The sequence below is a fragment of the Macrobrachium rosenbergii genome, chromosome 30 (assembly GCF_040412425.1).
Source record: "Macrobrachium rosenbergii isolate ZJJX-2024 chromosome 30, ASM4041242v1, whole genome shotgun sequence".
NCBI lineage: Eukaryota > Metazoa > Arthropoda > Malacostraca > Decapoda > Palaemonidae > Macrobrachium > Macrobrachium rosenbergii.
In genome coordinates, this window is record NC_089770.1 from 35,493,647 (window position 1) to 35,502,653 (window position 9,007).

Consider the following 9,007-nt stretch of genomic DNA (forward strand, 5'->3'; position numbering starts at 1 on the left):
AAATGCAAATTGGCAATGCGTAGTAAATCTCTGCATCTGATGAGTTAAATTCATCTTGTGATCGCTTTTGCAAAAAGGGGAACAGGTTATTGCTCCAGACTGCAGACCAGGGATGTCTTGTGTTTACTGGAAATGGCAGTACTTTTAAGATGATTTGAAGCACAAGGCTGGGTTGACTGAGCAGATAGTAGCGAGGACCCTGGAAAAATGTCCAGGATTAGCATGCCATTAAAAGAAGTTTCTCTCTCACTAAGCTAAAAAATGCACCATGGAGGAGTTGATTAATTAAATTTAATTAGCCCGTGGTAATACTATGGAGGGGGTAATCTACTACTGATCACTGAATTGAGTTAACTCGAGGTTTGGATAAGTCATGGGGTTGAATTTTGGGCTGCTTTGGCGTTAGGTTCTTAACAAAGGGTTTGGTTTGGAGAATGAAAAGTGAGAATTGGGAAAAAATAAAAAGAGAGAAATTCACTGAGAGGAAAAGGACTGGCTAGAGGACTAATTGGTTCTGGTGTACCTTTTTAGGCCTGTGGATGTTCGCGCATAACATACAAGGACGGGTCGTCCAACGCCCTTAGTCCCTCCAGAAGAAAAAAGGAGTGGAGAGTAGTGTGACCTTTCGTGTTGCCATCTGGGTACCGAGTCTCGTGTTGTTTACGAGTGGCGAGATGCTTCTCTGTTGTGTGCTTGGGAGCGGTGAGGCCATTCATCTGCAAAATAGCCAGCCAGCAAAAGTGTGTAGGAAAATAGATCTTATGGTTAGGTGCTTAAAGGTTAAGTTCCTAGTCTACCTCACAGCCTGGCTTCACCTCTATCACTAATGGAGGGGCATCAGCCACTGGACACGTGAAAACAAGGGCGGTCAAAGGGGTGCTATTGTCTTGCCTGAGTTCAAAATAGGTGCTAACCTACCTTCCCACCAATAAATCTAGCCTACTAGTTAACGGAGAAGTGTTTTTGTTCAGAAATTCAAATTATTTCCTGGCTGGCTAAGAGGGAGGAATGAAAATGCGTGAAAGGTCCCCCCATTAAAAAGGCATTCACACCCTTTCGGGCGTCCCTACATAAACTGTGCTTTTGCACTGCAATAGCTAAGTGGACCTACCTGACTGCTAAGATGGGTACTTGTGGTGCTAACTTACTTACTACAGCAGAGCCTAACCTACACAATGGTATATATAATTTCTACTGGTTGTCTCTGATGATTGGGGAACTCCACTCCTAGGCAATGGGCACATGGTAAATCTCTGACATAGCCTACTATCCTATGGCTCTGGTACTAACTAATGACACGTACCTAACTAAATGCAATTAATTACGGATTACGCAATGCTTTAGGAATAATACACGCAATAAATGTGAACATGAGTAACCTGAAGGGTTTATTATAGTTAGTGACCAGGGGGTGTACCAGCTTGAGTATTGGTTCGTTAGATGATGCTAGTCACAAGGTTAGTATTAAAAAATGCTTAGGGTGTTAGGGGTTAATCTACTGGGACAGAGATCACGCAGGCTACCTTATCTGGGTAGGTGCCAAGATCACTCTGAGGTGGAAGCGGCACTGTGCCAATGGGACACTAGTGCCAAGGAGAGCTGGTGGCTCTGATTAGCTAATTGGATCTCTTCTGCCCCTTCTTCTTCTTCTTCTTCTTCTTCTTCTTCTTCTTCTTCTTCTTCTTCTTCTTCTTCTTCAAGGGCCTCCAAGGTCTGGCTACGCCATTCCTAGGAGGTGATGAGGGCACCGACTCTTGGGAAAGGCCAGAAGTGCCATCAGGAGCAGGATCAGGGGTAGCCCTAGTAGCTGTGGGCTGGTTTCCTACTTCGGCTGCTGTGACAACCATCGTAAGGGAAGAGCCAGCGTCTGCGTCCCGGCCATACAGTTCCGGCAAGGTTCGAGAGTATTTAGTTTTAATACTTTATTGATTGCCTTTAAATGTTTTAGTGTTGAGGGGTTCGATTTTGGTGCGTTAAAAGCTTAAATAGTTTAAATAAAATGTTGGTTTGTGGATCCAAAGATATGATTTTTTATTTTAGGCAGTGTTGTGGAATAATAAGATGATTTTAAGGAGCATGTTGTTTTTATTAATTGTATCAATTGCTAGTCTGATCACTTCTCTAAATTTATTTTTTTCTGGTTGTTGTTATTTTTTAGACTGGGAGTTGGTCAGAATCAACAGGGCTAGTATCGAAAGAGCTTTGATTGTCGACTGAATGTCAATGATGTTTATGTCTCTTGTTTGTTTTATTTCTTCTATGGTTTCATTCTATAGGGGTGGTTATATGTCCGTAGATTATAATATCGGGCGTTTTATGTATTTGGTTTTGGGATTTGTTCTTTCTATGCTCTTGTTGATTATTAGCCCTAATATAATTAGTATTTTGTTGGGGTGGGATGGCTTGGGCTTAGTGGCTTATGCTTTGGTTATTACTGTCAAAATGAAAAGTCTGCTGGTGCTGGTATGTTGACCGACCTGTCTAACCGGGTGGGCGATGTTGCTATTTTACTGAGTATTTCTTTGATGCTGAGTTTAGGGGGCTGAAATTTTTATTTTTATGTAGGAGGAGAGTCTATTGCTAACAGGTATGTTATCTTTTTGGTTGTGTTGGCGGCCATGACTATGAGGGCTCAAATTCCACTTTCTACTTGGCTTCCTGTGGCGATGGCAGCTCCAACTCCTGTTTCTGCTTTGGTTCATTCTTCTACACTAGTTACTGCTGGAGTCTATCTTTTAATTCGATTTAGTCCAAGACTGATGTCATCTTTTGCCAGGACTTTGTTATTACTGTTGGGGTGTTTAACTATATTTATGGCTGGGTTGGGGGCTAATTTTGAGACTGATTTAAAGAAAATTATTGCTCTTTCTACTTTGAGACAGTTGGGTGTTATAATCACTATTTTAAGGCTGGGGTGAGCTACTTTGGCTTTTTTCCATCTACTAACTCAGGATTTGTTTAAAGCTTTTTGTTTATATGTGCTGGATCTGTTATTCACAGGGTTGGAGATTATCAAGATATTCATATAATAGGGGGTTTAGTCAATTTTATGCCTATTAGGGTGATGTGCATTAATTTGACTAATTTAGCTCTTTGTGGTTTTCCATTTTTAGCGGGGTTTTACTCTAAGGATTTAATTTTAGAGGTGGCTTTCTTGAACCCTTTAAACGAGGTTTGTTTTTGATTATTAGCTTTAGCTACTGGCCTTACTATTTGTTACAGGTTTCGTTTGGTCTATTACAGGCTCAGTGGTGATTATAAGTTGAGTTCTATTTCTTCAGTGAGTGATTCTGATGTTTAATGACTTGGCCAATACTTGGGTTGAGGGCTGGGGCTGCAGTGGGTGGGGCTGCCATTTCTTGGCTTGTATTTCCAGCTCCTACTATAATTTGTTTGACTCTGCCTATAAAATTGCTTGCTTTGGCTGTTAGCCTGGTTGGTGGGTTTGTGGGGTATGCATTGAATTTGATGGTAGAGAATTATAAGCTTAAGTCTTTGAGATTATATCCTGTGGTTGTGTTTTCTGGTTCTATGTGATTTATGCCTTTGCTGTCCACTATTGGTGCCAGGCTAAAGGTTTTAGGAGGGCTCTGTTTACTCTGTTGGGGGAAGGTTTTATGGAGGACAAGGTATTTATAGAACTTTAATCAAATCTTCTGGTTATCTTCAGGCTATTCAGGAAAATAGAATTAAAAATGGTGATTTTATTAGTTTGATTAATTGGGATTGCTATTAATTATTTAAACTTAAGAAGCTTAACATTGAAGCTGTAAAGGAAGCAGATTTGCCTTAAGTGTTTTAAAAAGGGTTGGTACCTTTGGCTCTACAATGAAAATGTAGCATGTTAATTACACTATAAAAACTTAGGAATAAAGACGGAACTTAACCATCTGAGAAGCTGCCTCTCCTTGTTTTTCCCTTAGTTAGAACTTGAGTTCAATGGTACCATTAACAGTGGTATACCTCAATTTGGTTTTAACTAATTAATTGAAGGTATATTTACCGGGGCCTAGGTCAAAACTAGGTGCAACGCTCGCTTTTCAACTAAGTTCAGCTCCTTGGAGCACCTTATGAGTGCAAATCAAATATCATAGTTGACTATGATCTCTTATTCTGATCATTCTAGGGCTCCTTGTATTCATTCGTGTTAGAGTCCCAAGAGTAGGATAAGAAGAAAGAATAGGCCTGTCACAGTTCATGTTTTTACATTTGCGAAGGTGATAATAGTGGTTAGGGGAGTAAGAGAGTAATTTCTATGTTGAAAATCAAGAAAATAATAGCAATTAGGAAGAATCGCAGTGAGAAGGGCAGACGAGCGGATCCTTTAGGGTCGAATCCACATTCAAATGGGGATCTTTTTTCTCAGTCGGCAGTGGTTTTTTTTAGCTAAAAGGGTAGAGATAATTATAACTGCTATTGAGATAATTAAAATGATAACGATGAGAGTAATTGCGATTAACACTGGTTATCCTGGAAATACCAGACTAATTGATTGGAAGTCAATTGTACTATTTATACTAGATAATCATTTAACTATCCTCCTCATCAGTAGATTGAAATGTATAAGAATAGTCATACTACGTCTACGAAGTGTCAGTATCAGGCAGCTGCTTCAAAGCCGAAGTGGTGGGCTGATGAGAAGTGGCATATATATAGTCGGTATAGGGATACGAGAAGGAAGCAGGATCCAATGATTACGTGAAGCCTGTGAAACCAGTGGCTACAAAAAATGTTGATCCGTATACTGAGTCTGCAATTGTGAAGGGGGCTTCATAATATTCTATGGCCTGAAGGGCTGTGAAGTATATGCCTAGTGTAACAGTGAGTGCTAGACTTTGAAGGGCCTGGGTGTGGTTGGATGCGAGAAGAGCGTGGTGCACTCAAGTTACTGTGACCCCCGAGGCTAGTAAAATTGCTGTATTAAGAAGAGGTATTTGAAAGGGTTGAAGGTTTTGATTCCTGCTGGTGGTCAGCATGTTCCTAACTCTACTGTGGGGGATAGTCTACTATGGAAAAGGCTCAGAAGAATGAAACGAAAAAGAGGACTTCAGAGGCAATAAATAAAATTATTCCCCATCGGAGGCCATTGACTACTTTTGATGTGTGAAGGCCTTGATATGTTCCTTCTCGTGTAATATTTCGTCATCATTGGATTATTGTTAATAAGGTTGCTGTGATTCCTAGAATTAAGAGGTCTATATTGAATTGGTGGAATCACTTTACAAGTCCAGTGGTAAGTATTATAGCTCTAATGGATCCGGTAAGGGGTCATGGTCTGATGTCTACTAGGTGGTAGGCATGATGTCCGTGTTTTGGCATTAGTTTACTTCTCTAGCGTAAAGGGTTCTTGGAGCGGCAAATACATAAGATTGAATTACAGCAACTGCTGCTTCTAAAATTAGAAGAAGGATCTGGGCTAATACTAGTATGGATACTGCTGTGTGGCCTAAGTGTGGTCCTGTGTTTCCTATTAGTGTTAAGAGAAGGTGTCCGGCGATTATATTGGCTGCTAGCCGAATGGCCAGGGTTCCTGGGCGAATTATGTTTCTAATGGTTTTGATCAATATTATTACTGGTGTAAGTGGTCCTGGGGTTCCTGCTGGCACGAGGTGGACGAATATGTGTTGAGTTTGGTTGATTCATCCGAATAGTATAAATGCTATTCATAAGGGCAGAGCTAAGGACAGTGTTATTGATATGTGCCTTGTTCTTGTGAAGATGTAAGGTATGAGTCCTAAAAAGTTATTGAATATGATAAATCTAAATAGAGAGACGAACATGATAGTTCTTCCTGGGTTGGTTGGCCCTTAGAGGGTTTTGAATTCTTTGTGTAAGGATGCTGTTACTGAGGATCATATCAGTGAAGAGTGTGATAGTATACAGTATAGCTCAAAATGGGTAGGGGATAAACAATAGCCCGAGTATTGTGGATGCTCAGTTTAGAGATAAGTGGTTAATCCTAGAGATTGGGTCAAATCTTGAGAACAGGTTTGTTATCATTTTCAGTTTGCTTGGTCTTTTTATAGGGGCTATGTGCGGGTCAGTTTTATTGGGTGTTGTTTTGATAAAGTATCTTAAGATGATAATTTTGGCTAGTATTACTGTGAAAAATATGTACAAGTTTAGTCATAATAGGGGGCCTATTTGAGGGATTTTAAAATTTTACTTCGTAATAATTTGAGCTTGACAAGCTCGTGTTATGTTTTAACTTAATTTTAATCATTAGAACTAGGCATAACTACTATTGTAAGTTTAAAAGACTTACACTTGCTTTCAGTCATCTAATGAGTTATTACTATTTGATGAAATTCAGTTTAAAAAGGATTTAATTGAAGTTCTTTCTAGACTGTTGGCATGAATCTGTGATGCTCCGCAAATTTCTGAACATTGTCCGTAGAATAGCCCTGGTCGATTAATCTGAAACCTGATTTTATTAAGTCATCCAGGTACTGCATCTGCTTTTACTCCTAGAGCTGGAACTGTCCATGAGTGAATAACGTCTCCTGCTCTAATTAGGGCTCGAATTTGGGTGTTTATCGGCAGGATTGTTTGGTTATCTACTTCTAGAAGTCAAAATTCTCTTTCTTTGATATCTTGTCTTGACACTGTATATGAGTCAAATCTGATCTGAGTGAAATCTGAGTATTCATATCTACAGTATCATTGTCAGCCAGTGGCTTTGAGGGTCACTCTCAGGTTGTTTACTTCATCAAGCAAGTATAGTAGACGCAGGGATGGAAGGGCAATAAAGATTAGGATAACTGCAGACAGAATTGTTCAAATTGTCTCGATAGTTTGATGTTCTAATAAAATTCGGTTTGTTAGTGAGCTGAAGAATAGAGATGAGATTATGAATCCGACGAGGGTGGTGATGAGCGTGAGAACTAGTATTACGTGGTCGTGGAAAAAGATCAGTTGCTCTATAAGGGGGGATGCTGCTTCTTGGAGGTTAAGGGCTTTTCATGTTGCCATTGCTTCTAAAAGAAACTAGGTTTCCTATTAGGAGCTTAAATCCTATGCAATGATCTGCCATTTTAGATAGTTAGCTGTTAGGGGGATTTCTATGTATCTGTGATCTGCTGGTGGGAGGTTGTGTTGTCACTCAATAGAAGTTGGCATGAATAGAGAGACTAGAGCAGGTCGCTTAGATGTAAGTGCTTCTCACACTACTGTGATGAATCCCAATACGGCGATTAGGGAAATTGATGATCCTACTGAAGATACAACATTTCATGTTGTGTAAGCATCTGGGTAGTCAGAGTATCGTCGAGGCATGCCATTTAGCCGTAAGAAGTGTTATGGGAAGAAAGTTAGATTTACTCCAATGAATATAGTTGTGAAGTGAATTTTTAATCATTTAGGGTGGAGTGACAACCCAGTAAATAAAGGGAATCAGGGGGCGATTTCGGCGAAGATGCCAAATACTGCTCCCATGGATAGAACATAGTGGAAGTGGGCAACTACATAATATGTATCATGGAGGATAATGTCAATGGATGAGCTGGCTAGGACTACACCTGTTAGTCCTATGGTGAATAGGAAAATGAATCCTAGGGCTCAAATTAATGAGGGGCTGTAGGTGAATTGCATACCATGAAGGGTGGTCAGTCATCTGAGAGTTTTGATTCCTATTGGCACGGCAATAATTATTGTGGCGGAAGTGAAGTATGCTCGTGTAGCTACGTCTATCCTGACGATGAACATGTGATGGCTCAGACAACAAAGCCAAGTACTCCAATTGCCATCATGGCATAGACCATTCCGAGTGTCCCAAATGATTCTTTTTTCCCTGATTCTTGCCTTACAATATGAGAAATTATGCCGAAGGCTGGTAAGATTAAAATATATACCTCTGGGTGTCTGAAGAATCAGAATAGGTGTTGGTAGAGAATTGAGTCACCCCCTCCAGCAGGGTCGAAGAAAGATGTGTTTAGGTTCCGGTCTGTTAGAAGTATAGTAATGGCTCCGGCTAGGACTGGTAAAGAGAGGAGAAATAGAATGGCCGTTAAGAAGACAGCTCATACAAATAGGGGTAGCCGGTCTATAGTTATTCCAGGGGCTCGTATATTGATTACTGTGGTGATGAAATTAACAGCTCCTAAGATTGAGGAAACCCTGGCTAAGTGGAGGGAGAAAATACCCAGGTCTACTGAGGCCCCGGCGTGAGCGGTGCTGGCTGCTAGGGCCGGGGAGACAGTTCATCAGGTGCCAGCTCCTCTTTCTACTATTCCTGTAGAGAGAAGTAGTGTCAGAGAAGGAGGTAGGAGTCAGAATCTTATGTTATTTATTCGTGGGAATGCCATGTCTGGTGCCCTAGTATTAGTGGTACTAGTCAGTTGCCAAAGCCACCAATTATGATTGGTATAACTATGAAGAAAATTATTACGAATGCGTGGGCAGTGACAGTTACGTTGTAGATTTGATAATTTCCAATTAGTCTGCCTGGTTGTCCTAATTCGGCCCGAATTAGGAGTCTTAGTGATGTGCCTACCATGCCTGCTCATGCTCCGAAGATAAAATATAAAGTTCCAATGTCTTTATGGTTTGTTGAGAAAAGCCACCATTGCGTGGGTAGGTGGCCGATTAAAGGTAATAGATTGTAAATCTATGCATGAAATTATTCTCTGTCCAGGCTATGTAGTTTAAATTTAAGACGTTAGGCTGCAATCCTGAAAATGTGACTATACCATAGCTTATAAGGTTTAAGAGATTGATACTCTTGTTGGGAACTTTGAAGGCTACTAGTTTAGTTAACTTAAAACCTTAGAATTGAATTATAAGGGCTAGGGGGAACAGAATTGGTGTGAGATTAATTAGGCTGAATACTGCTATTCTTTGTGAGTGGGTTGGTCTAAATGTTGCTATTTTGGGTGATATTAGAGTAAGAGAGGTGATTCTAATTCGGGTATAAAAGAATAGTGTAATTAGGGTTCTTATTGTTAAAGATCTGATCCATTCTATGGATCAGATCTTTAACAATAAGAGCCCTAATTACAACAAAGTTTCC

At 40.2% G+C, this 9,007-nt stretch overlaps 3 pseudogenes; 1 reads left to right on the plus strand and 2 right to left on the minus strand.

Annotated features, from left to right (window-relative positions):
• The first annotated feature begins 1,882 nt into the window (after positions 1-1,882).
• On the plus strand, positions 1,883-3,469 carry LOC136855177 (NADH-ubiquinone oxidoreductase chain 5-like; annotated as a pseudogene).
• Positions 3,470-5,318: 1,849 nt separating this feature from the next.
• On the minus strand, positions 5,319-6,000 carry LOC136855178 (ATP synthase subunit a-like; annotated as a pseudogene).
• Positions 6,001-6,273: 273 nt separating this feature from the next.
• LOC136854871 (cytochrome c oxidase subunit 2-like) lies at positions 6,274-6,972 on the minus strand (annotated as a pseudogene).
• Positions 6,973-9,007: the final 2,035 nt, after the last annotated feature.